Here is a 9,219-nt window from a genome sequence, read left to right on the forward strand (position 1 = left end):
AGTGCAGAAATGTCAATAAGGTCAGTGACTGATGTCAAAAAGCAGTGACACAGTCACACAAAGCTGGAAAATGAATAAACCTAAGAGAGGTGGAGAGAGGCAGAAAGGAGAAAGGAACAGAGGGACTGGATAGTGTGATGGGAAGAGCGTGTCTAGACTGTTCCTTGCCTGCCTGAGCTCTGCTCTTTGAAGTGTGTGTTAGTGATGCGTGCTGCACTCTCAGGGCATGTGTGCTGGGCTCTGATGAGGCTTACTCCAGATCTTCCGTTTTTAGACCATCATCTCCGGGTTTATAGTCTCCGTGCCCATCGCACTGTGTCCCCTCTTCTTTTCCCCCTCCATTCATATTCCTTCCACTGGTTTCTTTCCCCTCCGTGCCCCCCCCCCCCCCTTCTCGCTCCCTTGCTTTCCCTCACGCCATTTTCCGTCCTCATTGCAGCACTGGCCCCCACTATATTCCAAGCAGATGTGTGAGTGCACTGTATGTGTGTGTGTGTGTGAAAGAGAGACAAGAGATTGTACTTTTCAGACGCACAGGCAGGACTCATACCTGTATGCTCTAATTGATTTTCTGTCTGATCTCTCTTGAGGCCACTAACTCTGAAGTCAGACACTTCCTTTCAAAATAAAACATGACAATGGTAATGATTCTACCAAAAGTATAGAGAAAGAAATTCAGTATTGTGCTGTCATTGAACAAATGAACAGGGACTTAAACAATCCAGGTTTTTCGGAGCGGTGGAAACATTTCAGCAAGTCACACAAAAAGTATTGCCCTGTTTAATGGGGGTTTATAGAAAGGGTGAGGTAGCACTTTCCAGAATCTTCAGAAAATTACAAGAAGGGTGGAAGGCCACAGGGAAGGAGGAGGAGGAGGGAGGGAAAGGAGCATGGAGGTTTGTCTTCTGCACTGGGAGCTGCTGCTGGAAGTTTCTGGGTGTACATTAAAACAGTGCGCCTGTGATGTGCACTTTCAGAAAGAAAAGGGGTAGAAATAATGAGCAAAGTGAATTAAACAAGATGACTTAACATCTTCTGCGGTCAATTTTGCTGTAGTTTGGTGTCTGTACCTTTAAGCGTTTAGCCCCACAACTGAGGGAATTTGATGTGATGTCAGAAGACAGTGGAGAGATATGGGTTTTGGAGAATGGATAAAGGAATTAACAACATGTAACATGTATAATACTGTCAAAATGAATGATGGATGACTCGAACATAAAACGTGTGGTATCTGATAATAAAAGAGGAATGCAACTGATTTAATTAAAGAGACAACAACCAGCAGTTCCCTATCAGAAATACAGGGGAATCGTTTTCAATATTACCATGTTTGCAGGGAGACAGACAGACAAATCATCCTCTCTGGCACATCAGTGCCTCAAGCGCTCCTTGGCACACCTCAATGGAATTAGCTGGTAACTGAATGAGCTTCATTACATTGACAGCATGGCATGAAGCGGGGAGGTCACTGAGTCTACCATGGCACGTAGTTTTGCTGACATCCTTTTCCCCACCACTACCTCCTGTGGGTCCAGGCTCTAAAGAACATCTCTCACCAACATTTTCATCAACTGATCAAATGCCCACATTAGAGCAGCATGGAAAAAAAAGGTTTTGCAGTAGATTGAGCACATTGAAAGATAAGTCTCTTCAAGACTCATTTAATGTATGAATCATCTGTATAAATTTACAGCCTGTGGTTAATTACATCCACTGCAAACATTTCAGTACGACTGCGGGAGGTTTTGTTCCCTGTTATGTGTTGTAAAGAGGTGGAGAGTACAGTAAACATGTGGAGGTTTAGGTGCTGGATGCCATGTTGTCAGACTTTGATCCAGGAAAGTGGAGTCCACAACCAATTACACACCTGCAATTACTGTTAGCCATAAAAACGCAACCTTTCGCTAAAAATTTCAAGTTTTGTATTTGCCTAACCCTAGCCCTAGGCTTAAAGTAGCTATAATCAATATTCATATATAATATCTATCACATGATGTGACTTGGGAAAACAATGTGACAATGTGAAAGGGGTTGCTTATAGTGATAGCGCTGTCTAGAGCTGTCTGGGCCTCAGCTTTACTATTCTGGCTCAGTCTCACTGCTCTCATAAAGTCATTTTTGGCCCCAGGCAGCTGTTTTCAGCAAAAAGTCTCTGATAATTCACTGTACACCTGTACCTGCTCAGCACCAGGACAACTGGTGACACCATAGTGGAGCATTTAACAGCTAAGGTTCCAGATATGTCCCTCAGGAGTTGGTAGAGACCAAAGACAGAGATGAAAGAGAGTGAGTATTGGACTTAAAGTCATTAGATGGCCAGAAACATGACTCCAAATGAATGAGAATCCTGTTCCGTAACTGATGGATGTGAAAATCTGCAACTGCTCAAAATATCAACTTAAAAGGTGATGATATGTCAGTGTTGTGTTCAATACTTATTTTGTTGGCCCCAAGTGGCAAAAAACAGAATTAAATATAGTTAATTAATGTTTACCATTGTCATGCTCAGATAATGTAGGACATGTGAATTAGAAAAAAAACATTGGTGTTGGAGGTTAAAAAAAGAGTTGAAAAATGAACAGATTGCTAACAGTACCCTTGGAGAGGCGTCTGCCATGCAGATGGTTTCTGTGGTTTTTGATCCGAATTTGAGATATTCTTCTCTGAAACTTCTGCTGCCACCATATTGCAAAGGAAGTGAAAGGAAGTTTGTTCTCTGAAAGTAGTAAAATGAAAACTGCCCACATCAGGACTGACCACATCAATGTTTTCTGTAAAGTTTGAGTGAATGTTTTTTGTGATTTGGTTTTGACATTTCACCTAATTTATTCCCCAGTTTAAGACCTGTGTGGTTGTGGGATTGGACCACATCTGCCACCTGGATGATAAATCTGTTCTACATTAACTTTGTTCCGTCAGACATTAACAACCAATTTGCTATGTCCGTACACAATACAGTAAAGCTCTGCACCTGACCCCCCAGGAGTCAAAATCTCTGTTAGTAATTATCCAGCAATATAAAGTCTAACAGGATAAAGAACAGGAAATGTGTGATGCTCGCCATCTTCACAACTTTGCAGGCATCCACCTGCATCACATGTCGGCTTATGGGTCCTGTCAGTGGGTAAGTTAGACTGTGAAAGTGCTGACACACAAATAAAGGGCATTTTTCTGTGGAATCAAGCTGGACGACAGTGACACAACATTTAACTCAGCTTGAACCCAATCAACTGTGGCTCTCCGCCATATTGCCTCAACACAGGCAGGTAGCCATCAAAAGAACCACAAAATGAGAAGTGTGCTAATAAGACTGTGAGCCACCGTGACTGCCAGAAACCTGCAGCACACACTGGCATTGATTCTACGACCATCTGGACCTCTGGTTGAGGAATGCAACCCAGTCCTTCCACAGAATATGGCATCATCTGGCATTTTCTTGATGGGAACACAAAGTGCTGTGTCAATTGCCACTCCAAAAGAGCTGATTTGAAGAGGTGAACAAACACCCTGAAATAGCCATCAACAGTGTTTCTACTTATGTGAAAGCAATGTCTGAGCAAAGCCAAATCTCTTGCTAACGCAGATGGGAACAGCAGGAGATAGAACGACCCTAGCTGAAAATCAATAAAGGCATCAAGAAAGTGTCATTAAGAGCAGCGAGGAATTACAAAGCAATGGCCATCTGGCTTATTCTTTTACTCATGGTCCAACCATTTTATCTAGAAAACCATATGTCTGGCATCACCACCTCTGAACTACTCACTTTTCAGACTTTATTTTTATCTGAATGGCTTTCAGTGAAAGGTTTTCTCAACATAAATCTGACCCTTGTATCAATAAATCAATGTAAAATCAAAATACTGGTGCTTTGGTGCTTTCTTTTGAAATATTGTAGAATTGGGCACCACATGTGACTGGTAAACATCATCACAAGTCAACGGCAAAATGCATAATGTAGGACAGCAGTGGCTACAATAATGTCAAAGACGATAACAATTACTCTCTCACCTGTGAGCTAAATATTGTATCAAGTTACAGGTGTCAGCCCGTTAGCTTAGCTTAGCACAAAGACTAGAAGCAGGGGGAAACAGCTAGCCTGGCTCTCCCTAAAGGTAAAAACAATCTCCTGCCAGCACCTCTACAGCTCACTGACTAACACCTTAATATACACAGCTATCAACAAACATTTTGCTGCAGCTGGTTTCCTTTTTAGGTATCTGGTGAAACCGTGAGTAAGTGATGCTCCTCAGTTTGCCCTCCAACTTCTCACATCTAATGTTGTCACTGGAGCACTTCTTGCTATTGACTCCAAAGAAAAGCAACAGGAGAAAACAGTCTAGACCTTTTTTTCTCAAGCTTTCTGCCGCAATGAATGCATGACATGTATAACACAGATTTTTAATTTAACCATTTTATTAGGTATAATCCCCACAGTATGCTAATGGATTTTCCAAAATTACCTATCTCATAGACAGCAGTGCGTGAAAACAAGTAATTGGTTAGCTTTCTTACTGATAATGAAAGGGGTCCCTCAGGGTTTGATTTTAGGACTGGTCCTCTTCTCAATTTACATCAATGATATATTTTGATCATTAAATAACTGTAATGTTCATTTATATGCAGATGACTTGACTATTTTATATTGTCAAGTAGATTCCATACAATTGATTGTTGACATTTTACAACTCTCTTTTGATGTTTTTCAGGAGGCACTCACTGAGCTTAAACTTGTACTAAATTATTTTAAAACTGTTGTTTTCAAAAACTAAGAAATTAGATTTTAGCAAAATTAAGATTAGCACTTTCTAGGTACAGAAATTGAAAGCATTGTAAATATTTAGGCATTTGGATCAATGAAAAATTAACTAAAGTTAAAGTTCATTTCAACAATCTTGTAAAAAAAACTGCAGATGAAACTTGGTTTCTTGTGTAGAAATAGAACCTACTTTCCCATGTACAGTAGAAAAAGAATTGTTAAAGCTTTATTTCTTTCTGTCCGGGTTTACAGTGATATAATATATAGACATGCCACTGTCTCCACCCTTAAGCCATCACTATGCTCTAGATTTATTTCTGTTGATACCTACAATAGCCATCATTGCACTCTGGATGAAAAGGTTGGTTGGTCCTCTCTCTCTCTGTGAGACGAGATCAACACTGGTATATATTTATTTACTAAGCACTCTTAAATAAATTACCAAATTACCTCATGTCACTAACAGATCTCAATGTAGATATTCATCAAACCCACTCACAGGTCTGGATCCCACTGCATGTTCCTAACCTACAACTGATAATATTGGGACAGCTCAGGAATTTTCTTTAAAAAATTTTTAAATCTGTGTTCATATGAATCATGTATGATGAGTAAGAAAACAATGGATTCTTGTGAAGGCCTGTGTAGGCAAAAAGGTCAGTGAAACGATTTTATTCAACTCACGTGCATTGCGAAAAGAAGCTCAGCCTCACTTACATCGATGCAGCTGTCTTCCGGGCTGACTCACAAAGTCAGTCTGCCTCACCACCACTTAAATCACAATTATGTCTACTACTTCAGACTGAGGACTTGAAGTACTTACAGGACTGGTCAGCCATGTGAAACTAGTGTGAACAGTTTTGTCTCAGTGCTGGGATCATGAATCAAAATGGAGTTACATTTTTTAATTTGGATGACAGCTTCTGGCGCCTCCACTTTGCCAAAGTACAGCCTCACAAAGCTGCTAGTGTGGCTGTAGACTCTTGTGATTAACATGGCTTAGGACTCAACTGATTGATGACTGCTGCCTATAGCTTACATGCTACACAAAACAGGATTAGGATTTTTTTTTTTTAATGATGCTCTAGAGACATTGTGGTAGTGGTAATGTGCTCATTATGTTAAAATAGCAGTTGCTCAGACCTTTTTTTCAGCTCAGACAAACCCTCCAACCTCTCCCCCTCCCCCACCCGTTGGTGACACGCATGTTAAAAAGACCATATTTAACAGATAAAGCAACAAGCGTCACCGCTCAGCAATAACATCCCTGGTAACAATCACCAAATGAGACAAGCCCTGTTTACTGTATGAGTTGTATGATGAGACAAAGTGTCACCTGTGCATGCTGATTCTCTGCTGAAAGACAGAGATGGATAAAGGGAGAAAGAGAGGTCAGCTCAGATTTATTTAGGATGGTCTGTCTATATATACAAAGCACTAGCTAAATTTGAAGTCTGTTGACATGGGACACACATAACCCCAGTGTGCTTTTACCATCTGTCGGTCACTTTGCCCACCCCTTTTCAAACACACACGCATACACACAAACATAGAAATGCTTGGTATGTTTACAGCCTGTGAATTTTAGGGGTGCAGACACAAATATAAATGCTCTTTGTGCTTGTACATTCACATAAATATGTATGCTTGCACAACAATGCAAATAGTGCAGCAATATAATTTCACTAGCATCAGACTTTCTCCATTTCTCTCCCTCTCGCTTTCCGTCTCTTTTGTTTCTCTCTTTCATATACATTCAGTCCCACACACAGTCTGTTTGACAGGCTCATCAACCATGAGTGGATGTAAGTATTTCCTCTCCATTGCCTCTGGATTATTCAGCCCTTAACGGATGTAAAAGATTTACATTACCAGTTCAAAGATCAGCTGATGCTTAGTATTTAATATATATAGACAATAAACAGATAAGATAATATAAGATCAGATAAAATAAGATAAGATAAGACACGATTTTACTTGAAGCTGCTCTTATCAGTTTTTTGTGTCAACAGATCAAAAGTCTTCATGTAATGTGAAAGGAGTCACTAATAGTGAAGAACCTACAGAGAATTATCACCCAGTAATTCTCAGTTAGTAATACAGTTCCTGCAGCTGCAGTTCATTTCATCTCTATGGAATATTTCAGCATCTTTTAGCTCATTGTTTTGGTTTTACAGCCTGATTTTCTGCCACAAGAGGCGGACGATGGCTGGTGAACAGAGTGGAGCATTTAGTGGCTCAAGAGTCAGATATTTCCCCTTTAATAGACCAAAATCAGAGCTAAAATTAGAATTATATTGGGTGTTTATTCATCAGGTGGCCAGAAACATGACTCATGAATAAATGCTAATGTGCCATGGCTGCTCCATTATATACCATTGTACTATTATGTGTTAGTTGGATTACCAGCCAGGCAAAGTGGGCAGTTAGGAACAGGCACCTCTAAAGGACAACATTTTACTATTGCATGTTCTCTTTGCCCTTTTTTGTAGCGGGTCATCAAATTACCACAAGCTACCTGACAGAGAGAAAACATGGGACCAGGTATTCCAGTGTAGGACGACTGGTTGGTGTCTGGGTGCAAAAAGTAATGAAGTTACTATCTATGGTGTGCTGTACTTAATGGGAACTTGGAGCCGGCCATGGAAACTAGTTCTCTCAGGAGGGTCGCCATTGCTGCTCAGATTTTTCGACATCTCCCTCAAAGAGCTTAAGTCAGTCAAACTGTAGAACCATTTAGGGAGGGAAAAAGTGCTGGGGCTCAAACAGGAGCTTTGTGATTACAGCATGTTTTATGTATTTGTTTTAACCACTGTGGCACCAGGATGCCCCCACAACACGACTGTTTAACCATCCCATAAGGTCATAGATGATGTCATAGGATGACATCACAGCAGCACTTCGGTGGGCCCGTTTCCTTTCTGCTACCACAACATGCTTTGCCAAACCCGGCTGTAACAGGGCTCTGAAAAAATCATCAGGATCATGGGATTGACATGTATGACATAGCTGCAACATACCAGAGAGTCTTTCATGTCATGACATCGCCCCAGGACCACACTGTTAATGCATTATGATGTGTAAATGCGGATTCTCATATTGATTTGACAAGACCGCAGCATTATTTGAAATTACAATTGTTGTCAAAACAGAGAAATGTTCCTTTAACTGTATTTTTTTTTATTGTTTTTGGGGTGTAGACAGGTGGAGGACAGCTGTGATGATCAAAAACAGAAGAGGAGGTACTGCTGCTGATGTGTCTGGCTCACTCCGAGGTTATATTGTCATTGTTCAGTAAGAGAAAAAGCAGCAGGGAGAGAGGAGGTGGGACAGGGTGGGGCGGGGCTCTTGAGCCATGGCTGGAAAACTTCAGGCGTTCAGATACACTAGACGAAGGTGGAGCTCATTGTTGGAAAGGCAGCTTTGTCGATATTTCTCCACCCCCTTCTCTCCCTGCACCCTCCCAATGCACACACAGATACGGTTTTCCTATATTTTCTCCACAGCCTATCATGTAATAGTAGAAACATATGCGCACTGGTGTGCTGACATGTGCGCAAGCCCTGGGTCCACAGGGAGGGTGAGGGATACATGGTGCACTGACAAAATAGTATTAATTCTTCTCCCCCTTTCCTTTTTTCTTCCTGTTTTCCTTTAGGTTCCTCTCTGTTATGTTGTTTTTTGCACTTCTGACTTTGTGCACACTAATCCCGACTCTCCCCTCCCCACTTCTAGCTTGTTCCATATGAAACCAAACTTGCTGATCTCCATTTTGAGTCTCTGTTTCTCATCTCTGCTGCTCTGTCTTATTCTATTTCAGTTTTTTTTGTTTTTTTTCTTCCTTTTCACAGTCCTCCTTGCTTTCTTTTGCTCCCCCCTTTCACTTTTTTTCTTTTCTTCCATGACTTACATTTTCAGCCGTTGCCTCGTGTGTTGAAACAAGTCGCACAAAGGCTGAAAGATGTTTTTAAGGAGAACAAAAGTCCTTGACAGCTGCGCATTTGCCTTGGCTCCCACTTTTGAGCAAATTCCGTCCCACCCTTTTGCATCACTCACTGCTCCGCCTGCCTCACGTTCTCACAGCTCCCACGTTTTCTCTTTCCGTCACTTTTTTCTTTCTCCTTCCTCCACTCCCTCCCTCTGTTCTCCTTCTCCTCTCAAAAGCTTCTCAACTCTCCCCTGCTTGCCTTTCCCCTACTGTATGACCCCCTCCTCCCCACTTCTCTCACCTTTCTTTTTTAACGTCACTGCTCTTTTTTTTCCCCCTGTTCTTGTTAGTCTGTAACCCATCCTGAAGGTTGGTTTTGCTTCCATTTCTGTCTTGGAAGACAGAATTGTCATTTACTGTGACCATGACCCAATATCCTGCTGTCAGCATGAGTTAAACCAATCAGGATGAAGCATGGTGTGACCGTAAATCCAAGGCAAAAACAGAGAGGAGCCAGATATCAACAATAAGGATA

Source organism: Trachinotus anak, unplaced genomic scaffold (assembly GCF_046630095.1).
Source record: "Trachinotus anak isolate AG129_WGS33_773 ecotype Australia unplaced genomic scaffold, CSIRO_AGI_Tana_v1 ptg000028l, whole genome shotgun sequence".
Lineage (NCBI taxonomy): Eukaryota > Metazoa > Chordata > Actinopteri > Carangiformes > Carangidae > Trachinotus > Trachinotus anak.